The sequence below is a fragment of the Chionomys nivalis genome, chromosome 21 (assembly GCF_950005125.1).
Source record: "Chionomys nivalis chromosome 21, mChiNiv1.1, whole genome shotgun sequence".
NCBI lineage: Eukaryota > Metazoa > Chordata > Mammalia > Rodentia > Cricetidae > Chionomys > Chionomys nivalis.
This window is the reverse complement of record NC_080106.1, coordinates 27,958,655-27,973,752: the sequence shown is the minus strand read 5'-3', so window position 1 is coordinate 27,973,752 and position 15,098 is coordinate 27,958,655. Positions and strand designations below refer to the sequence as shown.

The following is a 15,098-nucleotide window of genomic DNA, read 5'->3' as shown; positions in this document are numbered from 1 at the left end:
ATTATTATACAGCTAGGGGACTTTTTTGGGGGGGTGGTCTAGTCTACTTGTGTTTTGTAAGCTTCTTATGCCTTCATAGGGATATCCTTCTTTATGTTGGGAAAGTTTTCTTCTATGATTTTGTTGAATATATTTTCTGTGTCTTTGAACTGGAGTTCTTCTATTCATATTATTCTTTGGTTTGCTCTTTTCAAGATGAGCAAGATTTCCTAGATATTGTGTGTTAAGAATTTTTTGGATTTAAGATTTTATTTGACCACTGAATCTATTTCATGTATAGAATCTTCAACACCTGAGATTCTCTCTTACATCTTTTTTATTCTGTTGGTTATGTTTTTTTTTTTTTTTTTTTGGTTTTTCGAGACAGGGTTTCTCTGTGGTTTTGGAGCCTGTCCTGGAACTAGCTCTTGTAGACCAGGCTGGTCTCGAACTCACAGAGATCCACCTGCCTCTGCCTCCCAAGTGCTGGGATTAAAGGCGTGCGCCACCACCGCCCGGCTGTTGGTTATGTTTGCATCTGTAGTTCTTGCTCATTTATACAGATTTTCCATTTCTAGAATTCTCTCAGTTTGTGTTTTCTTTATTGCCTCTATGTCAGTTTTCAAGTCTTAAACTGTTGGAACTGTTTGATTCACCTAGTTCATTGTTTTTCTTGAGTTTCTTTAAGAGATTTATTGATTTCTTTCAACTTTTTGTTTGTCTTTTCCTCCATTTCTTTAAAGGAATTTTAATTTCATCTTTAAAGTTCCCCATTATCCTCATAAAGTTATTTTTAAAATTAATTTCTTCTGCTTCTTCTGTGTTAGCATGTTCAAGTCTTCCTGTGTATAATCACTGGGTTATGGTGTTATGATGTTGCTTTTTAGGTTGTTGAATGAATTTTGCATTGGTACCTACCCATCTCTTCCTTGAATTCATGCCAGCAGTGTCCTTGCCTCTTGATCCAATCCTTGAAGTTGCTGTCTGTGTCTTTGGGAGCTGTTTTTGGTCTGCTATGTACTGTCACTGTCTGTGCATCAGGGAACCACTGAGGTCTCTCTTGGCCCACTCTCTTGGTCCACTGTCTTGTTCGCTCTCTTTTTCATTAAAAGTCATGCTGAAGTAAAATTGTTGTTACAATGGCATAGAGAGGAGGGGTCTTTAGGATATGATTAGGCCGTGAGGGCTTTGCTCTCCCAAATGGATTAATACTGTTATTCTAGTTGTCTCTTAAAGAGAGACAAATTGGGTTCCTGTTTGACTCTCCCTCTCACCCTTGCTTTGTCCTGCTGCATGTGATGCCTATGGTGCAGGAACAAAGACTCTTGCCTTGTGTAAGAGCAGTGATCTTAGAACTCACAATCTTCTGGACTGTGAGGAATTGCTGCTCATTATACAGCACCTGGTACATGGGACACTCTCTCTTAGCAGCACAGATGAACCAACACAGAAATTTTATACAAAAATAAACACATACATACAATGCTCACCTCCAGACCCCTTTCAGAAGAGGCATATAGCTTGAACTTGATATTTCCCACTTCATCACCTTTGCGATTCAAAAACTCTGCGAAGATAATGTTCAAGAGCTTGAACGACATTGCCCTACTTAACAGTGAGCTGCATGGCATAATTAATTTATGCCTGTGAAACATTCTGAATACCTTAGAATCAAATTACTGTTGTGCTTATTCTCCCTCTTATATAAATATTTGCACAAGTGAAAATTCAGCACCTTGACATTTATTGAAATGGTTGCATCCAACAATGAGGTAAATTGACTCAGAGACAAGTGTTAGCAGTCAACGCAGAAGAAGACAGCTTTTTGTCAATGAGAGAAGTACATTTTGGAGATCAGACTTCTGTCTGATGTGGGGTTGGTGAAGATCTTTTCCCATTCTGTAGGCTGCTGTTTTGTCTTGTTGACCATGTCCTTTGCTTTACAGAAGCTTTTCAGTTTCAGGAGGTCCCATTTATTAATTGTTTCTCTCAGTGTCTGTGTTACTAGTGTTATATTTAGGAAATAGTCTCCAGTGCCAATATGTTCAAATGTACTTCCCACTTTTTCTTCTATGAGGTTCAGTATGACTGGCTTTATGTTGAGATCTTTGATCCATTTGAACTTGAGTTTTGTGCAAGGGGATAGATATGGATCTATTTTTTTATTTATACTTGTTGATATCCAGTTATGCCAGCACCATTTGTTGTAGATGCTTTCTTTTTTCCATTTTATATTTTTTGCTTCTTTGTCAAAAACCATTTGTAGGTTTGGGGTAAAGGGAACACTCCTAAATTGCTAGTGGGAGTGCAAGCTGGTACAGTCCCTTAGGATATCAGTATGGTGATTTCTCACAAAATAAGGAAACAGCCTTCCTCAAGGCCAAGAAATACCACTTTGGGGTATATATCCAAAGGATGCTCAATCTTACCAAAAGGACATGTGCTCAACTCTGTTCATAGCATCATTGTTTGTCATTGCAAGAACCTGGAAACAGCCTAAACACCCTCGACCAAAGAATGGATAAGGAAAGTGTACATTTACACAATGGAGTACTACAAAGCAAAAAAAAAAAACAAAAAAACAAAAAAAAAAACAAAACAAACAAAAAAAAAAACGGCATCCTGAAATTTGAAGGCAAATGGATGGAGCTAGAAAACATCATATTGAATGAGGTAAACCCAGACCCAGAAAGACAATTATCATATGTACTCACTCATATGTGGTTTTTAAACATAAACCAAAAAATAAAAAAACAGGCTACAAATCACAAATCCCAGACAACCTAGACAACAATGAGAAGTACAAATGGTGAGGGAAATAAGAAGAAATAAGAATTATTCAGGGAGACCAGGTAAGCCATCACTTAGAAATGTCACTTCATACAGGGCAGTGGTGGTGCAAGCCTTTAAACCAAGCACTTGGAAGGCAGAGGCAGGTGGATGTCTGTGAGTTTGAGGCCATTCTGGGCTATAGAGTGAGTTTCAGAACAGTCAGGACTGCATACAGAGAAACTCTGTCATACAAAATAGAAATAAAAAAAGAAAGGAAGGAAGGAAGAAAGGAAAAAGAAAGAAGGAAGGAAGAAAGGAAGGAAGGAGGAAGGAAGATCATTTCATGCTCAGCTGAAGTAGGATGTGACAATTCCATCTGAACACTCTGCTTCATTGTCTTATGTGTATCTTAAATTAATCATCTGATCTGTATAAGAAAGACAAAGAAGATATGGTGATTTATCTAAGTGGGTAGAGTACTTGCCTAGCATTGAGAAGGTCCTAGATTCAATCCCTTGCATCACATAAATTAACTATGTTTGTCTTGGTTTGTAATCCCAGAACTTGGAAGGTGGAAACAGCATGATCAGAAATTAAAAGTCACCCTCAGCTGAATAATAAGTGAAAGACCAAACTAACATAGAAATCTTTAAAAAATGATAAAGATGAATAAAACACAGTTTCCAAGATAAGCTCGTTTTAAAGATAGTAATCTACATTATCAATATTTTTGGTCAATGTGGCCAAACTTTGAAAAATGCAAAATTCTAGCATGTGATATATGTTTAGACCTCTAGCAAAAATTAATTTTAATAAATATGAACTTTCAAGGAGTATAGAGGGATGTATGTGTTGCATATTCTGAATAAATAGAATGCTATGAGCACCTTGAAATAACCTATAGCCATTTATTCTTAAGAAAAAAATGGGATCTGTACATTTGATGTATCTCATATATTATAGATACTATGAAATATAGATACACAAGTTAAGTTTGACTCTATTTCCAAGATTCACAGTTAAGATTTCCCATACATTTTATGTTCCTACCAAGAATATCAAATCATATTGATCACATTGGCATCTTCTGGAATATGTTCTCTCATATGCATCAACTCTTTGGAAGCTTGGCTTTGTTCAAAAGACATATTTATGTGTAACATTTACAAACATACATAATCTTCCATTTTTTCCAGTTCCATTAGGTGAAAGTATGAAATAACTACTCTCCATGGTGATGGAAGTTCATAGCAAGATTTAATGGGACAGAAACAAGACATATTTGGGGTTCAAAAGTGATTTTTTTCCCCCAAAATATTTTCAAATCTGTTAAAGTGTGATGGCCTCTCAAAACACATTCTACTGTGGTGACTCTGATATTTAATAGCTACAGTTTCCTATAACTGGTGCCAAGGAAATGGAACATGGGGAAGAATGGACTTATTTCCTTTCAACTGTTGAAGAATAACTCCAGAAATTATATGGTGAGGATCAATATTAACCTGGTCTGCCCTTATAAATATTTTCTCAATTCCTATTACCAATAGTCTTTGTGTTTGTTTCCTGAACTTAAAAATTTTTAAATCTCATAAAATATGCTTGATAAAAGTGTTATTTTCCATATTATTTGGACCTGAATGAAAAATGTTCTGGGTGAAGTCTAAAGAGAGAGAAGAGTTGATTGTACAAACATTATGAGGCCACTTATTTCCTTGAACTCATTTTGCAAAATAGAACCAGAGGACCAGACAAGATTCACTCCCAGCCTGTACAATTACCAAGTACTTTATCTACTTTTACTGCCCAAGGTCTGACACATATTGCTTTCTATTATTCCTATTTGTGTCTGGCACTGTTAACTTATATTCTGTTGAGAAGGAAAGCAGGGAAACAAAACTTAAAGTCTGTCCTATTGTTTAATACAGTCCTTCAAAATTAAGTTCATTACAATTAATACACCTCAATTTCTTCTTCAGTGCTTTCATAGGTGTCAGTACAATGGTGGCTTCTAAAGTAGATCATATAACAAGCTATATTACATTTAGTCGGATGGAAAGGGAAGTCGCACTAATGTCCTGCCTCACAGAGGAATTCTTTAAAAGTAATTCTCCAAATATATTTTATATATGCATACACATCTAGTTGAACAAATATATACCTATCATGTAATTATAGCCATATTTTAAATAAATTTACATATGTGCATACACACAAATACATATATACATATACACAAGTATTAATATAAGAGTACATATTAATAAATATATATATAATTTATAAATATAGATGTGTATATGTATATATATGTTTACCAACTACTTTTTGTTCTTGTTAACCTTTTAATGATTAGGTGTAACTTGAGGAATACTGAAAAAGAAGTGGAGAAAGGATTATCAGATACATAGGGGCCAAGAACACGACAAGAAAATTTACAGAATCCACTAATCCAGGCACATAGGGGTTCACAGATACTGAACCAACATCCAGGGAGCCGGCATGGTACTGACCTCAGAACTCTGCCTATAACATATGGTTTTCTAAATTGTGGTTTTGGGAGACTCTTAACAGGGGGAGCAAGGGCTGTCTCTGACTCTTTTACTGGCCTTTGGAACCCTACTTCTCATACTGGGTCACTTTGCCCAGACTTAGTAGATTGGACACTCTTGAGGAAATATGCAGCGGAAGCTTAATCATTTACAATGGCATCTGCAGAGGCCTGTAAGCTTCTTGAGGCCAGTTATGTCTATACCACACACCATCATGTTTCTGACAGTGAAAGAGACAAATATGCATGTATTATTTAGTTGAAAGGCAACAATAATAGGAAGGTGAATATTAACATACTTAGAACACCTCTTTTTTTTTCTCTAAACTCTCTGGCCCTAGATTCTTTGCCTTGATATAATCCCTGCATACAATCTCCTGCATTTGCAATTGGGTAGAGTTTGAAATCAGACAGATATGAATATAAAACTGAGATCTTGTTTATATTGCTCTAAAACTTGCCAAATTTTCATTTTCTTTGAGTTTTTATTTATTTGTCTTTTACATATACTGAAAATTCCAAAGCCCATTTTGTAATTTTTAACAAAGCTATAAAAGTGGCATAGAGAAGATTTTTAGTGGCTACTATTTATGATACCCCAACTGGGTTTCTAGTTTGATGTTCAAAGAGTTACTTATGTCATTGTTATAATGCATCATTGCTCCTGGAGGAAAGAAACAGCAGCCATGGATAAACAAACAGTCCAGTCTAGTCTTCTAGTCTTATGCAAAACCCATGAGCACCCTTGGTTTGCTAGACTGCAATCAGCAACGTCATAGCTACAGTTCCCTAAAACTCAGATACCGGTATTTATCAAGTAAAACCCTTCAAAACTTTTAGGATCTTGGTTTAAGTTTTAACTGTCAGCTTGACATAGCCTGAATTCATCTGAGAGAAAAAATCACCAATTGGGGAATTGTCTAAGTCAGATAGACCTGTGGACACCTCTGAAGACTTGTATTATTAATTAATAGACGTGAACCCAGATCTCTGTGGATGGCACCTCTAAGCAAGAGCTGGAGAGTGATGTGTGGAGTTGAACTAGATCAGATCCCTTTAAGTACAATAGAAACTTTTATTCATATGAATATATTTCACTAGTCTTTCTCAGAGAGAGAAGAGTTAGTCTCTCATGGTTTAGCCAGGAGAAAATTATTTTATATGGTTATTTCTGAAATTTGAATGTTTAATGAACTAGTGTATTTGCCATTGCTGCCTCTTCAGCCTTTTAATCAGTTCCTACTGATATCTTAGACTAACTAGAAATACACCTTAGGTTTAAGGAATTTTGCCTCCAGTGTTAATTAAATCCTTTCTGTAATATCCCAAATATAATGTGCATAAAATATTTTATTTTTTTTCAAATTGGTACTTTTAATAAGCTTTATTGTTGGTAGTTCTGTCTAAAGACACCTTTGCCAAAACAGAGAAAGTTATTGTCTGCCCAGCATTTCTGAAGAGGTAATTTAATTTAGTCTTAAGTTTTGATAATGCAGAATGAGGCTGTAGGAACTAGAGATAGGGAATTGTAACATTTAAACACAAAGTTGCTATTGATCTGTATCTATGTGGACATCTATTCATTCCTATAGTGTCTTGGATAAAATACAATCCTTGAGCCTGCCAGGCAAATGTTCTACCATTAAACCATCTTATCAGCACAATATACACATCTTCAAATGTATAGCAATTTTCACATATTTGCATCTTCTGGAAATAAGCTCATTTTTTTTAGTCTTGGATAAACAACTTTCATTATAAAACACGTGAAAATAAGCCTGCTCCTTCAGCAAATCATTTTTAGTTCATTCATATGAAACAGGGATGGATTTTAAAGGGAAAAAAAGAATGTTATAATAGAAACATAAAATAACAAGGAATTCCTGTTATAAACTTGAGACAGTAAGCTGTAAAACATTCCTGATGCTGTTCGATATGCTGTTACTGGAAGAATATCATTCAGAAGTTATATATTTCCGTTCACTTCTCTTCTGCCCCATCCCAGTGTCTTCAAGTGTGGCATCTGTGAGTAGCAGGCTGAGGACTCTGTGTGCTCCATAGCTTTTCTCCTCATCTCGCACATCCAAAGACCTTGTCGGGAAATGTCTCTTTCTATTACAGTTATGCTCACCACCCGCTAAGTCTCTCTGGACTTCCAAACAGTTCCATTAAAGGCTAAGTACAAGACAGTCACACTGATTGCATCACACCCAGGAAAATGTAATAGGTCTGTGTCCTTGCAATATTTTTTGCTCTCGTTGTTTTATAAATTTTAGGACTGTTAATGAGCTCACAGGATTTACTCCATCCACTTTGTCTCCAACAGTAACTTATATACCTGTGTCTATATATACATAGCACCTAGCTGTCATACTTACAAAGAAGAAAATTTAATCACCAGCATGAAAAGGCATGGCTTTCACTGTGGGTGTAGATCTGTAAATCTTGTGTACAGTCTTATTAAAAATTTAAAATTCAGTTATAGCCTCTTCATCACCATCACATCTGGGCATTCCAAACAATGCAGAGAGGTTTACAATTCAGTACAAGTAAAATTAATCACTTTAGGTTCTCACTTCTCACCCATCAATTTATTCATTTATCTGTTTGTTAAAAACATATTGATTATAAACCTATATATACTAAGCATTTGTCACCTACATCGCTGTGGCCATACCATTTAAATTCAGGAATCTTTACAATGTTATCTTTAATGATATGTTTTTAAAATAACTCCTATATCTAGCATAGGAATAAGCAAGAGGGAAAATCTTGGCACAAGCCGCCCGAACACACTAGTTTCATAGAAGTTTTATCCACTGTTCACTACCGAGTTTTAAACCTGAACTATAAGTAACCTTTGAGCAGCCACTATCCCTTTCGATACTCTTTTCTAAAACAAGCATGGCACAAACCCAGAAATGCATCTCCTCTTATTTAGTAGCTCTGAACATGTATTGCTATGTTTGGAAAGCATGTCTCTCTCTGTGTTTTCTGTTTTCATACCTTACAGAAGGGAATAAGGACTTATAGCAGGAGGAAGAGTGCCTGAAGCAGCTCTTCCCATGTATGTCGGCCTTCTGGTTGGTCTGGAGAAAACAACAATACTCCTCCTGACCTTTCATGAGGCTCAGAAGAGTCTTCGCAGGTTACAGCAGCAGGCAGCCCTGTCCCGTTTCCACTCTGACCCCCACCTCACAACAGGGCATAATCCAGAGGTGATGAGCAGATTGAAATGTGAGGATGTGAGCCTGCTGTGAGATGGGTGCGGACAGTGCTATCCATGGGAAGGACCAACTATCTCGAGTTCTGATGGAAGCCAGTGTCCCTGCACTCCATACCACTCCTGCTTATGAGCATTCACCCCCAAACCTCAGGGCTTTAAGAGAAGTAGGTGACATATTTGCCACTACTCCTCTGTTGGGCTATCACACGTAGAACACTATGCTTTTGAGGGTGAAAACGTTCTACCAAAAAACAGATCAAAATTAACAGATATTATTTTCATTTAAACAAGAAAAAAAATCATGGTTACGAGCACTAAGGTTATTCTTAATTTGTTGGAATAATTTTAATTCAGTACATTTTTTACATTATGAATGGTATTAAATCAGTATTAATACTGATATACTTTTTTGATTTTTTATTAATTAATTAATTAATTTAATTATTAAAGATTTCTGCCTCTTCCCCGCCACCACCTCCCATTTCCCCCCCCCAATCAAGTCTTCCTCCCTCCTCAGCCCAAAGAGCTAGCAGGTTTCCCTGCCCTGTGGGAGGTCCAAGGACCACCCACCTCCATCCAGGTCTATTAAGGTGAGCATCCAAACTACCTAGGCTCCTCAAAGCCATTACGTGCAATAGGATCAAGAACCCATTGCCATTGTTCTTCAGTTCTCAGTAGTCCTCATTGTCCGTTATGTTCTGATATACTTTTAAGTTATATTTAGTTAAGGCATACCATATGCATACATGGAAGTACATTGTACCTCATTGCTATTGCAATAATTCTTATTAATAAGATGAAATATTTCATCACAAAATCTATAAAAATGGTACATAAAAATTCTAGGAAATGTCATAGAAAAAAATCTCTCCCAATAAAAATCTGATTCCAAGAGGGATTTGAGAAGGACATTTTCCCCTGACCATTTAATCTTTCTTTGCATTGTACAGTATTGAACGTAGGGTACTTGACATGACATATATCTATCCACTAAAACTTATCACCAGCTTCTCTCTCTCCCTCCATCACATGCTTCTCCTCCTCTCTCTCTTTTTCTCCTTCTCTCCCTTTCCTTTTACTTTATCATTTCCATGTTAAGATGACTTATTTTTTCCATTATTCCTTTTTCATAGATGTCATTAATAGTAATTATATTAATATTTAAAACGCAATTGTCATTGATTCCTCTAGTTGCCATTGGAAATATACTTAAATTGATGAAATATCTTTTTGAAGCAGCATTTAGCACAGGCTGGCCTGAAACCCAGTCCTGCTCTCTCTTCCTCCTCAACCCTGATATTACGTCTGCACTAGGATGCCAGCTGATTTGGTTTTAATGCAAGACCTTATTAGCAGTTCTCCCACAGCCAAATCTGCCACTTGTTCCACTCCCATCAAAGTTTCAGAAATCTCTGAGAACTTTGAGAAAACATTCTGATTTTCTTCTTCTATAGAAGTTTGGGCAATCCTCATTATCTATAAATAATGACACCTGTTTCCTGTCCCCTATATCCATGTGTATGCTTTATGTATCTGCTATGTAAGATATATTCAAATTCAACGTTTTATAATTACATGTTGTAAATTTAATGCACACTTAGCATTGGTTATGCACAATGCCTCACCCTTAGTGCCTAGAGCATGATTTAGAATGAGGAAGTTGAATAAATACCAATTAATGAGAACTATGAAGTCATTCCTAGTAGTTTGTGCATAGGCCAGCACATTTGGCTTGCCTGAAAATCTGTGCTCACTCCTCAAAGACACACATGAAGCTGATCCTATAGCCATGTTAACCTAAGCAATCCTGATTAAAAAGAGACCCTGTGCCCTGCGTGTTTGCAATTTATCACTGACTCTGAAGGCATTAAATTGACTCAATTCTGTTCAGGCATTCCATGAAGACTCCATTATTATCTTGATTTTTCTAAAAGAGAACCATTCATTACATGGTTCCCCCCCAAGGAGTATTTTTTTCCCTTTGCTCCTTTTACAGGTTCCACTGAGACAAATGTTATTTGTATCCAATGAAGAAAGATGGTCTTAGTTTCAAGAAAGAAAGGAAAAAAAAAGGTCAATGAATTAAGTTGGTTTATTTTTCAGCAGGTCATTTTTCATACTCTCGCCTGCCTGAAGCAAAGCTCGGACTGTCCTGAAACTTTACCCTGGTTTCCTCAGATAATTAAGCATTTACTGTTTTCTCGCCCAGCATTTCATTTACAAGTTCTGTCTTCAGTTGCTTAGCGTGCAGTGTGACTGCTGCCTCCCTGCTCTCCTCAAACTGGAGCGGTTGAAAGAAATGCGACATTGCTCCCCGTCTGTGCCCAAAATGGCATAAGCAAACATATGGTATTGGGGGTGGTGGAGAGAGAAAAGAAAAACAGCAATATTTTTAGACTACAAATAAGCTATTTTGAGCCTTTTGAAGTACCATAATAAAAGCTATTCACAAAAATGATGGTGCATTTTACAATTGCTTCCACTCACATCTTTCCCAACACTGCACTGCCTCCCTCTTATGCCTACTTATACAGGAAACCTGGGACTGTTTTAAGGTCAGTATGTCGCTTTCCAAGCCAAAGACCTCTCCTGATGTAAGATACACCATGTGGATGTCAAGTGGCAGCTTAGAACAGTTTAAAAAAAAATGGGGTGCGGAATCAGGCAAATTTACTTTCAATACAACTTGGAACAAATTGAGCCTCAAAGTCCCACTGTTCTGTCATTAGTGATACCCGAATGACATTAAGGAGCTATTCAAATAACTCTATGGAATTAACAAACACAAATTTGATGAGGTGAGTGGATACAAGCAGCACCATGCCAAAACTGTAGTGATTGTTCTATTAAAGAATGGCTGTTCATGTTTCATGTTCATGCTTCGATTTTCCTGTCATCACGATTGGACAACATATTTTTATTTAAAAGGCTGGGGAACTTTTTAACTCATTCTTTCTAAGCATGTGTGTTCATTTGCAAAATGAAGACACAAAATGAGACAATTCTGTTTCTCTCGGTGGTCCTGATATCTGAAATAGGTGAGGGAAACTTCCCGAGTTAAATGATTACATCAGTACAACCTAATTCTACATTGGGAGAAGGTAATAAGCCCTGGGAAGCAGAATTTGTCTGTTCCAAATTCAAAAGTTCTGCTTCTAACATTATAGTGAGGACAAAAAAAATTAAAAAAATAAAAAAAAAATAAAGGTTGTTTTCTGTCTCTTATCCTTTGGAATTTTTTAACCTCTTGAAAATGTTCTCTCTCCAAGGATTTGCTGACAATGGTCAAAGGGCAATCTACTTCACAAAGACCCTGAACAACCTCCATTGCACAGCCTGTTGCGTGAATGGTCTCTGTCAAGATGTTAACCACTTTACCTACAGGTCTGACTGACCCTTGGCTAGCATGATCAAGTTCTTGTGAAAAGGGAAAAAGGCTGACCCTGTATAACTGATAACATTTTATGACTGAATTGTGCTGGGTCCCTCTCTGAAATCATAGACAAACCAAACACATACATGTATAGAGATATTTCATTAAAAATGCTTTTCTAGCTTGGTTTTCCATTGTTCTTATAATATACTGAACAATATAAACTTGGAGAGGAAAGGGAGTATTTTATTTTACAATTCCCAGATCTCTATCTACCAGAAAGGCAAGTCGGGACAGGAATTGAAGATACAAACATGTGGTTAAAAATAAAAGTAGAAAATATGCATGAATGCTATTTATTGACTTGCTTCCAGGGTCATGTTCAGCTACCTTTCTGATAAAGCCTGGGCTCACCCGCCTAGGGATACTACCGCTCACGGTGGGCATGGTCCTCCTGTGTCAATCAGCAAGAAACCACCACAAAGGCATGCTTACAGGCCCTTTGATAGAGGCCATTCTTTAACGGAGTTTTCCTCTTCCTAGTTGTGTCAAACTGACAGTTGAGCTAAGAATGACAAATGCCTTCAGAGGCACAGTGTCCTTACAGAAGGTTCTGCCCATTTGTGGCAATTTCTTTACTATTTCTAGGATTTTAAATCCAGGACAAAGTTAGATGACATTTTTGATGTTTGTGTTACATGGAGTGTATTTTACAATGTACACGCCTCGTAAATGGCCGAGACTTGATGACTCTGCGTGTTGCCACTCTTATCATGGCATTCACTGGTTTCATAAGACAGGACTTCTCAGTTAAAGAAAGAACATTCTAGACACCCCCAAGCCCATGCCTGAGCATAGTTTATATGCTAGAGACTGGATGCCTGTGTGCAATATGAGATGCTTCAACCACTCCAAGGATCCCCAGGTATTAGTTCAAAATGTTATCAGAACTGCCTAGCCTGTTCCCCCTTCCTTCCTTCCTTCCTTCCTTCCTTCCTTCCTTCCTTCCTTCCTTCCTTCCTTCCTTCCTTCCTTCCTTCCTTTCCTTTCTTCCTTCCCTTCCTTTCTTCCTTCCTTTCCTTTCCTTTCTTCCTTCCTTTCCTTTCCTTCCTTCCTTCTCTTCCTTCCTTCCTTCCTTCCTTCCTTCCTTCCTTCCTTCCTTCCTTCCTTCCTTTCTTCCTTCCTTCCTTTGTTCTTTTTTTTCTCTGATGAGAATCTGACATGAAGAACTTCCCTGCAAATTTGGCTTCCTGACTCATTTGATCTTTTAATCATAAACCCCATTAAGCCCCTTTCATTCCAAACTCCATTTTGCTGTCTATTTCTCAGAGTATCTAAGTAATTCTTGACTTCTGATCAACACCAAATGCATTTAATTTGTGTGATAGTTCATCTTGGTTTCCACCTTAACTGCCTCTGGCATCAACTTACAGACAAGCCCCTAGGTACATTAGTGAGGAATTTTTCCTGAAAAGTTCAATTGAATTTGGAGGAGACACACAAAATGTGGACAGAACTATCCAGTGGCAGCCCAAATAAATAGAAGTAGGAAGGGAAAAAAAAAAAAACTTTTGTTTTTCACCTATTTGCCTTCATATTGTGTAGGTAAGTTCGTCAAACCTCCTGTCATCTTGCTACTGCCACTATCGTTACTGTCATTCTTCATAGCACCTGAACCCATCTTCATTCAATATGGACCTGAGATCAATAGCTCTCCTAGAATCCTGTAGGCCCTCAAAGTCAGATGGAGCTGCTGAGCTCATAGCGGCAGGGTCTCATGCTTTCACTAGAACAGCATCTTTTGGTGGATGCCTGAACTGTCTGCTTTAAGCCAATCTAAGGAATCCCACTTGAATGCACATATTCATTCTATTGGTTCTTTTACTCTAAGAACACTGACATCATCTCTATAGGCTTATAAAAATAAAACATCAGATTTTCTGTGATGTTTATTTTTCTATTTCTATATAATTCTAGGTCTCCTCACTCCATCTCTTTTATCAGCTTGTTTTTTTGAAAAAGAGAGGGTTTTTTTTTTTTTCAGAAACAATAAGAATTAGGTTCCCTGGAAATAGCAACCACCTTTTGCTCTTATTTGAATATACTCAAGTGTAATAATGTGAAAAGTTACAGAGCAATGTGTAAATTTCATTCAGAAGTCACTTCTCCAAGGCCATATGAGGCCCAAATAAGATAATGTTTATAAGAACCTTCCTTGTTGGCTCAGAAAGGATTGTGTACTATCAAAGCTGTAATCAATACACTTTACAAGTGCTTTGCCATTTTAAGAACATAATTTGAATTCATTCTTTATTGATTATTGAATTTTCAGTCTATTTTGAATTTCATTGTAACTTCTTAAGCTAAACTGAAACCCTCATCAGCCCAGTGCTTACTTAGCAACTGCTATGTGAATTGTTTAAGATTCATTTCTCTGTAAAGCATTATTCAAAGTAGCATCAGAATTAACCTACTAAAATACATATCAGACAATTTTATTGCAGTAAAACTCCAAACAATAAAGTTTAAATGGGTGTGTTGGTATTATACTGGCTAAAAATATTATGAATTTATGTAGTTCAGATAGTTTAATTACACAAATGGCAATATATGCCCATGAAACTTTTACTATGGTAGGGAGCTTTAGTTATCTACACCAAACAACAGTTATTCCAGATATCAATTATTTAGAAGACATCACAATGCTTACTATATTTGTTGAAAAAAAAAGAAAACATTTCCTCTAAAATAGATTGTGAGACATTGCAAGCTGAGACTAGCCATTGTAATTTTTTTCTCCCCAAGTTTAATTCAGTGACTTCACATAGCAAATGCTCACTGGAAATTGTTGACTTAATATCTTTATTATACTAGAAAAGGAGAACAAAAATGTCCATGTGAACAGATTTCTTTCTGATGGAAGCCCTTTCAACAAAACTCTTCCCTATCAAAAGTGAAGTTCAAGGTTCCTGGCTCTAGTGGTGTTCACGTCTGTAATTCTAGGACTTGGGAAGTGAGTGCAGAAAGAGTAGAAGTTTAAGGTCAGAATCTAAAACAATCTCTTGGTTGTGAGCTCCGGCTATGAAAGACAAGGAAAGAAATGAAAAAATGGAAAGAAAAAACGAAGAGAAGGTAGAAAGGAAGAGAGGGAGGGAGGGAGGGAGGGAGGGAGGGAGGGAGGGAGGGAGGGAGGAAGGGAG

General features: G+C 36.9%; 1 protein-coding gene across 8 annotated transcripts in view; it reads right to left on the bottom strand.

Moving 5' to 3' along the window:
- Positions 1–15,098, bottom strand: part of Cdh8 (cadherin 8) — a 334,430-nt gene that overhangs the window by 148,350 nt on the left and 170,982 nt on the right. The gene's annotated exons all lie outside the window — the stretch shown is intronic.